Below are 10,155 nucleotides of genomic sequence, written 5' to 3'. Positions count from 1 at the left end.
AAGACTAATATTGTGTCTAATGCTCTTACCAGGTTATCAATGGACAACTTTTTTTATGTTGAGAAGGAAAGAAGAGAGATGGTAGATGGTATTAATAGCTTGATAATTTAGGAGTCTGACTCTTACACTTCGAAGGTGAGGGGTGGTTGTTCATGAAATGTCTAAGTCATCCCTTAGGGCCGAAGTTCAGGAATAATAGGTTCTTGATTGCATACGTAAGCAAATCAAGTAAGATATGGGTCAACTAAAAGTCACGACTTTCAAAATTGAGGGAGATGGTGTTTTAAAGTATCAAGGAATATTATGTATTACCGATGAAGATAGGATGAAAGATATTGTTTTGATTGAAGCTTATGTTTCAAGGTATACGATTCATCCCAATTCGACAAAAATGTATGATAATTTAAAGGAGATGTATTGGTGGAATATCATGAAGAAAGATGTTACTAATTTTGTTGCCAAGTGTTTGAATTATCAGCAATTTAAGGTTGAACATTTGAGGCACATTAGAACTTTCCAAGATGTAGATTTACCATGTAGAAGTGGGAAATGATTAACATGGATTTTTTTACCAGTCTTCAATGATCCCAAAACCGGTATGATTACATCTGGATCATTGTTGATAGAATGAACAAGTCCTCCTATTTTCTACTTATGAGGACTAATTACTCAAGAGAGAATTATGCAAAGTTATACATTCAGTTGATAGTTCAGTTGCATGGCCCTGGTGTTTATTTTATCCAATCGAGGTACGAAGTTTTCTTCTTAATTTTGGTGATATTTTCAGAAAGGATTGGGTACTCAAATGAACCTTAGCACCTCTTTTCACCTACAAATGGATGGGCAAGCGGAGCATACTATCTAGACTTTAGAAGATATGTTAAGGTCCTATATGGTTGACGTTAAAGGTAGTTGGGTGGATCACTTGTCACTTATGGAGTTTGCCTACAATAATAGTTATCGTTCGAGCATCCAAATGGCTTCTTTTAAGGCTCTTTATGGTAGAAGGTGTAGGTCACAGATTGGTTGGTATGAGGTAGGTAAAACTAAATACTTCAAACCTAATCATGTGCATCAAGTGATGGAAAAAGTGAAGGTTATTAGAGAGAGTATACAGACTACCCAAACATGCCTAAAGTCCTTTTCCTGTGAGATGGACGGAATTAGAATATGTGTTTGGCGGTTAGGTATTTTTAAAAGTCTCCCCTATTGTAACGACCCAATTTCTCAGTCCATGATGGCGCCTACCATAACCCACTAGTAGGCAAGCCAACCCATAGTCCGGAATGGCTAGTAACAGACTACTCAATGATATAAGCAAAAAATACAGAATGACATAAATATCAATACATAATAGAATCCCAAAACCTGGTCGTATCAGTACAAGAGATTTTAAATATAATAAGAATACAAAAGTGAAATATTGAGAGAATTACCCTGATACAACTTATGTCTGCCTGCAACATAGGGATTAGTCTAATACATAAGAGAGAGATAAGTAATACTCTGAACATCAGGAGCTCACTCTAAGTCTCTAAACTATGGTGCTCCGCACGAGACACACGTCAACGGCGTTAACTCGTACTATAATCTGCAAGCTTCAAAAGTATAGTATGAGTACCAAATAAATGGTACTCAGTAGGAAACTACCAACTGAGCTCCAAAGATAGAGTAGATATATATAGCATATAAACAGAATGAAAACTACACCCAAAAGTCCAAAAATTATATCACAAGTCAATGAGATAATAAGGAACAAATATCATGTTTAGTTCTAAGAGACTAACATAATAAGACTAAGGAAGCATCAAGAGTGAACTATTCTATTCCAGCTACATTCAATAGACGTCAATGCAATACTATACATCCCAAGCCAGTATACGAATAAAGGGATAATGAAAGATATATAGTAATATACAAGGCAAATAAATGAATATACAATAAGAATAAATGAAGGGGGGATATATGATAATACCATAGCTTTATATAGATGGATATATATATATATACATGAGGTCGTCTCAAAGAATAACCTAGATCATCATATTCTTATATTAAGACCTCATTAGAATACTTTCAAGATTTAATACCATCATACTCAGGGTTTCCAATCCACATGGCTAAACATGATATAATCATGCATAATAATGTAATCATAAAATAGAAGAGGTCAAATACATACCTTAAATCCCAATACTAGATCAATGACCAATCTATTATAAGTAAGTTATAGTAATGATCATAACAATGATAATAACAATATCAATATCAGCGTGAATAACTGGACACTCCGGACAACCAAATACCTAGCAAAGCATATGGGTATCCCCACCGCGCTAAACTCAGAAGGTTTAACCAACACACAATAACAAAATGCATATTCTTCACCTATAACTATACAACCGTTCCATATCAGCTTATAGACATAGGTGCATACTGGTGATAAATGATGTGCATGCAGGAATGATTGCAAGGCACACAATCAATATCACAACTCATTATAACTATCATCGCTATGACCATCATTACCATAATCAACCTCCGGCCTTTTCGAGTATCAATATCTCATCATAGTATCCTCTGGCCTTGCCGGGTATCAATATATCACAACAGTATCTGACGGCCTTGTCGGGTATCAATATATCATCATAGTATCCTCTGGCCTTGTCGAGTATAAATATATCATCATCAATTAACATAAAAGAATAACATAAATCAAGTACTCATAACCATAAACGTAACACCAAAAAGATAACTATCTCATCAATATATTCTGTCTACCCATTGTTAACTAACCAGTACTCATTATTGTATCGCTAATTCACTAGTCATCATCTAGCAAAAGACCACTATCAGCATTCAAACACTTATCAACCTATATCCGTTAATCATTATTAACGAGTGATCTCTTATCACTATCTTCTTTTATCATCTAACCTCTTAATACACCAATCCTCATTTAACAACTAAATGGCATCATAAACTTAGTCATTAATAACAACTAATCTTCACCTATGCTAAACTCGATAACACCATTAACCATACATCAACTATCGCAAGGTACCATAATTCAACTAAGCAAGGTTCATTAACTAGTTCATTAGAATCCTAGTCATCAAGTGCTATACTTGTCTAATAGGCAACTAATTACCACGTAGCTTAACCCTTAATTAGAAAGAACAGTCATAAGATCGCATCGTATATAGAATCACATAAATTATTGATATAATAATCATGAATATACCGAATCTATACATGCCATCATTATTATTCAATCAGTTTAACAATAAGTATCATACCATATGATCTGAGGTGGTTTTACACACTTTTATATCATTATTCTAGCTTATTTCTCCTTGTTTTGAGAGCAATTCGAGTGCTTAATGTGTTTATATTGATATAAATAAGTATTTAAGTGTCCAAGTAAGTGATTACAGTGTTCAAAGTATTTTTCAAACAAGTTTGTGCTTAATTTAGTCATTTAGAGTTCAACCTGGAAACTAGTTTTACTAGCTTGAGCTAGGTGTGTGTCTAGTTGGTTCCGTTGGATTCTAATGTGTTTAACTTATTCCAAATATTTTAATGGTGTAATTATGAGCGGAATAACTTATTTGTAATGTGCAAAGTTTAATTTGATTAAGTCAAGAGTCGAAATAATAAGTGAAAAATCATTATGAATTTGTCTTATCTTAGCTTTTGTTTTGATTCATCTTTGAGGTTATTGTGTTATTTGAATATCTAATTTGTGGTGTGTGATATTTTAGGAGGCTTTGTGGGCTGATTACGGTGATATATTGTTGATAAAAAGGCTGAAAATCATTGAAAATATACTATAAAAGGCATGAGAAAAAAAGAAGAAACGTTCAACACTTAACCAGATTTTTGAACGCAAATTCTAGTGAGTCAACGTGATATCATCGCATCGCATCAATGTGCAATGCGGACAGCATCGCGACGCATCAAGTACATACACTGCAAATTTAAAATGCTGCAGACACAGTATTGGGCAGTATCCCATTATTATTATTAATGATAGCATGCAAATAAAAGGTGGTTGGTGGGATTTTCTAATCCCTTTTACTTTGGAGTATATTACATTATATATATATATAGAGAGAGAGAGAGAAAGAGAAAGAGAGAGAGAGAGGGGGGGGGACATCTGGTTACAACTTGGATAAGGATTGGACAATATTATATATTTGAAATTCACTGGACAATTGAAAGAGGAGATGGACAAGAACTTGGAAACAGTTGGACACGGTGTACAAAAACTGGAGGGCTACTACACGTTTTTTATAGGTTTTAATTATTTTACTTATCTTTTAGTTTATCATATCATGTATTCAATTATTTGGATCATCATTCTGAATATTATCGGCTAAAACCCCCTTTTCGGTGTTAAAACCAAGAACATGATTACTATTATTTTAGATTAAAGTTGTTAATTTTGCTTATCATATTTGGTTATTTTTTTATTCTTGCTTTGATTATTTTATGGATTTATCACCCATAAAATACATATATTATCGACCTTTTGATCTCGGGAGAGGGAATAGGGAGATAGAATATGAGAATAAATAAAGTTTGGATTTTTATTTTTTTATAAAATAAAAAATTAAACGTAGCATCTTGGACAGGGATGTACTTAGATGCCTTACTTGATTCAAACGTAGGATGATAGCTTTAATTAACTTAATTGTATTATTTTATCTCCGCTCAATGATGTAGTTGTAATGTCCATATTAGGTAAAAGATTAGAAACTAGGAAACCATAATCATGCAATTAATCCTACGAATCAATAACCAAGATAAGCAAATTAGCGAATGAAATTCAATAACATAGTATGATTGATCGGAGTGCTTTAACCCTAGGCTTTTCTCCATTGATTGTTCCAAGATTTTGTTTTACGCATTGTTTAATTTATTTTTAATTTAAAAAAATTACAAATTCTTTTTGGTTACTTTTGCACTAAATTAATCTAAACTGTGAACTAAAATTAAATCATTGTTAAATCAAGTCTTTGTGGGATCGATACTCGACTTTTTTGAAGGCCACTTTACTACTTGGTAGACCATGTATACTTGTGTGTGCGCTTGGGCACTGTCAAGTTTTTGGTGCCGTTGCCGGGGACTTGTATTTTGGCAATTATTTATTTTAGTTTCACATATAGATTTATTTGATGTTTTTAAGCTTGGTATTGGTTTTGTTTTTGCAGGAAATAGATTTTCAAAGTTGAAAGCTAGCATGGGATCACAACTTGGTTGAACCAAGCTTCAAACCTGAGCAACTTTATCATCAATGTAGTAGAGAAGCAATCCTTCTCCCCAGAATTCCACAATTCCAAGAAGACCAAGTGCATATTGTTCCTATGGCTGAACAACAAGCAGCTGGTCGGAAGGTTAGGGAAATGGCAGTCCCACTTCCGGCGAACTTGACTTCCCCAATTCAAAAACCAGCAACTGAGGGGAATTTCGAGTTAAAACACAATATGGTGCAGCTTCTTATTAGTAGTGGATAGTTTACAGGGCTTTCACACGAGGATCCATAAGTCCACTTACAGATTTTCACTGAGCTTACTGATACATTCACTCCTACTGGGGTGACTCCAGATTATATGAGGCTGACACTATTTCCCTATTCACTTTTGGGAGAAGCTAAAAGGTGGTTGAATTCAAAGCCGACCAATTCAATCACATTATGGGACAACTTAGCCAGAAACTTCCTCATCAGATTCTTTCCATCAGGCAAGACTATAAGACTTTACAGTGAGATAGTGAGCTTCAAATAGAAGCCTGGTGAAAATATTTATCATCTATGTGAATGCTTCAAGGCTCTTTTTTGGGATTGTCCACATCACCAATAGTTGAATGAGGTACTTGCTACACTTCTGTAGGAGCTCTTGATCACAATACAAAGATTTTACTAGATTCAGCCGCAACGGGTCAAGCGTTAGAGCTAACATATGATAAGTAGTACACATCGCTGAACTGAATAGGACAAGGAAATATCGAGTGGCATTCAGATTCTAAAAGTGCCACAAAAAGAATAGCAGGTGTGTTGAAGGTGGACCAATTCACAGCCTTATCAGCACAATTTTCTGCATTACAGAATTTGATCAACACATCAATCAGCAGCATGAAGTAGGAAGAAACACAACCTGCCGCCACAGTCAATGCTATCCAACAAGTTACAGGTTTTGTGTGTAGTATGCAAAAATAGTGGTCATGCGGCTACCATGTGTGCTTTAAATCCAGAATCTGTAATGCATGTAGGCAATGCTCAAAGGCCAAATTATGGTAATGCCTACAACATAAAGTGGCAAACTCAGCCACCTAATCAGTCATGGAATGCCCCACAGCTACAAGCCCACTCGAATCAGTCTACAATAAACATGGAAGAGATATTGAAATAAATCTTAGCTGGGCAAACATAATTAGTTGTCGATCTGAACAGTCAAAGCACGGAATTATAGAATTAAAAAATGGCCCAGAGAAATTTAGAGTTGCAGGTTAGGCAGATATAGAAAGCGTTAAATACCAGACCACAAGGTGGTTTGCCAGCTGATACAGAAAATCCCAAGTAAGTCTTGTCAATCACTTTACGGAGTAGTAAAGAGCTTCAAGGAGAACCTCCCATGGCAATAAAAAAGGTAGATGCTGATGTGGTGACCCAAAAGGTAGATGAAGAAGTTGCTAAAAATTCAAGAAAGTCTGAGTACTTGAATGAAAAAGTTGTTGAACCAGAGAAGAAAAAAATGCTACCACTACATTTCCCTCAAAAGTACATAAAAGCGAAGGAGGATGCCTTGTTTAAAAAGTTCATTGACATATTCAAAGAGCTTCATATTAACTTACCTTTGCTAGATATTTTTCAGAGTATGCCTAAGGATGCAAAGTACTTGAGCGATATGGTGGCTAAAAAGGTGAAATTGTAAGAGGAGGGAGCTATAACACTCACTAAGAGTGTAGCGCGGTGATGTCACATAAAATCCCCAAGAAATTAAAAGATCAAGGAAAGTTTGCCATCCCAATTCAAATTGGGAGTAAGGAGGTTCATACACTGAGTGACTTAGGGGCAAGCTTACATTTGATGCCCCTATCATTGTTTAGAAAATTGGGTTTGGGAGAGCCTAAAGCAACACGAGTGATTATGCAGCTCGCAGATGGATCCATAGCATATCCGAATGGGAATCATTGAGAATGTCCTCATAAAGGTTGGTAAATTTGTTATTCCTGCTCACTTTCTTGTTCTTGATTTTGTGGCAGACGAACAGGTACCAATTATCTTGGGGCGCCCATTCTTAGATACTAGAGGTTCTTTGATTGATGTTAGAGAAGGCACACTCCAGATGAGGTAGATGATGAAGAGGTGGTATTCGATGTTTACAAAGCACCTATTGAAAGTCCCCTATACAAAGATTTATGCCTGATCAATGTTATTAATGGGGATGAGTGTGGGGTTCTTAAGCCACCAAAGACCTCTTCCAACTACCTTATTGAGCGGTCTAAAATGAAATCACTATGTCCCAATAAGTGAAGGTTGATGTGAAGAGAGATGGTGATATTGACAGTGAAAACTCAAAAGGTCTTAAATGAATGAAAAAAATGGCTCTCAAAAGGGAAAAAAAGGGTGAAGGAATATGATTGAGTTGATATGGGTCGTGCTACGACACTAAATCAGGTGTTGCTTGAGAGGAAACCTAAGTTAATTAGGTATGTTTTCTTTTCAATTTTTTAGTTTTATTTCACATAATTTTTTTATTTTTGGTTGAGTCACAGGTTGATGGGAAGTCTGAGTACCATAAACTTGAGCTAAGAAGCATGGCAAAAACTGAGTATGGGGTTCCATGGATCTCCTTTATTTGAAGATGCATCTAGTTAGTCCTAGAGGCCTCAGGGAGTCTTTCTATCTTTTTACTTTTAAATTCACTTTGGGGATAAAGTAGATTTTTAAGTGTGGGGTGGGGAGATTCCCAAAATTTTGACTCAATTTAAAAAAATTTAGGTTAGGAAGATATTCTTGTTAGTGCTATTTTTTACTACATGATGCAAGTGAGTTTGTTTGTAAAAGCATGTTGATTGTGTGAATTATTATTTTTGAGTCTCTTAGGCTCATGTTTATGACTCGTGTACTTGTTGGCTTAATTTTAAATTTATGTTATTGTTTAGTTGGGAGTCTATGATGATCCTATATGAGTTGAGCATGTGCCATGTGTGTGTGATATTTTTGTATATTCCTTGTTGCATGTGATGTCTAGAACTTTTCCTATGTGTGTGAAGCGAAATAAAGAATGTGAGTTTACGATATGATTTAGGAATTTCTTTGATAGCCTTGTTTTATATCTTCTTTTTACCTATCCTTGTGCATTATCCTAGTTAAACTCCATTGACCCTTTAGCTTATTTTCTTTGGTAGCCTCATAAGTAGCCTAATTCCTTCTTTAATAGACCATAATTTGATCCAAAAAGCTCCTAACTGCTTTAATTGAAAAAAAAATGATTTAGTAAGGAGTTTGAGAAATTGAAGAAGAAAAAGATAGAATTGATGCCCCAAGGTAATTGTTATTGGTGTTTATATTTGATGTGTGGTGGATAAGTATGGTATAATTTATGCTAGAAATATTTCCATGGTTGTGAAAAAAGAGAAAAAATTATTTTTGTGGTAGTAAACTATGTGTCCACCAAGTGTTTTTGAAAATACTTAAAAGAGATAGGGCAAAAATAAAAGATATGGGCGGATGAAAAAGTGTAATTTAGCTATTAGAGATTTGATTTAAATGTATGATGTAGCGTATTAAAGTGCTTAGAGAGGTTAGTTACTATTCTAGTCCAAAATAGTTCCTACCCGTCACTTAGCCTACATTACAACCCGAAAAAGACTTATTTGATTCTAGGTTCATCATTCAAATATTAGTGGAGCATGACACTAAGGGGAAAGCCTATGGTTCATTTTGTGTAACTTGTGAATTCCTTGTGAGAGTGAGCATAATTTGATTCTTGTACCCATTACGTTTTAAATTACATTATTGTGAGTGATTATGGATAACTCTCTTGTTGTGAGGGTACATGTTTAATGAATGTGGGTGATTTTTATGATGTCTTTTATTGATAAATATGCGTGAGTTTTCCACTTGTGGAGTCAATTCTTGAGGCTAAGATGTTTTGGAATAGAATTCTTGATCTTTCAATTGTGCAAATAACGTGTTGTGTGTAGAAACTTGCGTTCCGTGTAATCATTGTAGTACTAGCTTGAGTGTCTTTATTTTAGTAGAAGTTTAGCATCACCTCAGATTGTTATGCTTAAAGTAAAAGTTGTTCGAGGACGAACAAGAGTTTAAGTATGGGGTGATGATCTGAGGTGGTTTTATACACTTTTATATCATTATTCTAGCTTATTTTTCCTTGTTTTGAGAGAAATTCGAGTGCTTAATGTGTTCATATTGACATGAATAAGCATTTAAGTTTCCAAGTATGTGATTACAATGTTCAAAGTATTTTTCAAACAAGTTTGTGCTTAATTTAGTCATTTAGAGTTCAACCCGAAAAACTAGTTTTACTAGCTTGAGCTAGGTGTGTATCTAGTTGGTTCCATTGGATTCTAATGTGTTTAATTTATTCCAAATATTTTAATGGTGTAATTGTGAGAGGAATAACTTGTTTGTAATGTGCAAAGTTTAATTTGATTAAGTCAAGAGTCGAAATAATAAGTGAAAAATCATTGCGAATTTGCCTTATCTTAGCTTTTGTTTTGATTCATCGTTGAGGTTATTTTGTTGTTTGAATCTATAATTTGTGGTGTGTGATATTTTAGGAGACTTTGTGAGCTGATTACGGTGATATATTGTTGATAAAAAGGCTAAAAATTTATTGAAAATATACTACAAAAGGCATGGGAAAAAGGAGGAACGTTCAACACTTAACCAGATTTTTTAACCCAAACTCCAGTGAGTCGACGTGATACCATCGCGTCGCATCAATGTGCAACGCGGACAGCATTGCGCCGTATCAGGTACATGCACTGCAAATTTAAAATCTTAAAGACACAGTATTAGGCAGTGTTCCATTATTATTATTAATGATGACATGCAAATAAAAGGTGGTTGGTAGGATTTTCTAATCCCTTTTAATATATATATATATATATATATATATATAT

The sequence above is a fragment of the Capsicum annuum genome, chromosome 9, assembly GCF_002878395.1.
Source record: "Capsicum annuum cultivar UCD-10X-F1 chromosome 9, UCD10Xv1.1, whole genome shotgun sequence".
NCBI classification, from domain to species: Eukaryota; Viridiplantae; Streptophyta; class Magnoliopsida; order Solanales; family Solanaceae; genus Capsicum; species Capsicum annuum.
The sequence above is the reverse complement of the archived record's forward strand: the minus strand, read 5'-3'. Positions refer to the sequence as shown.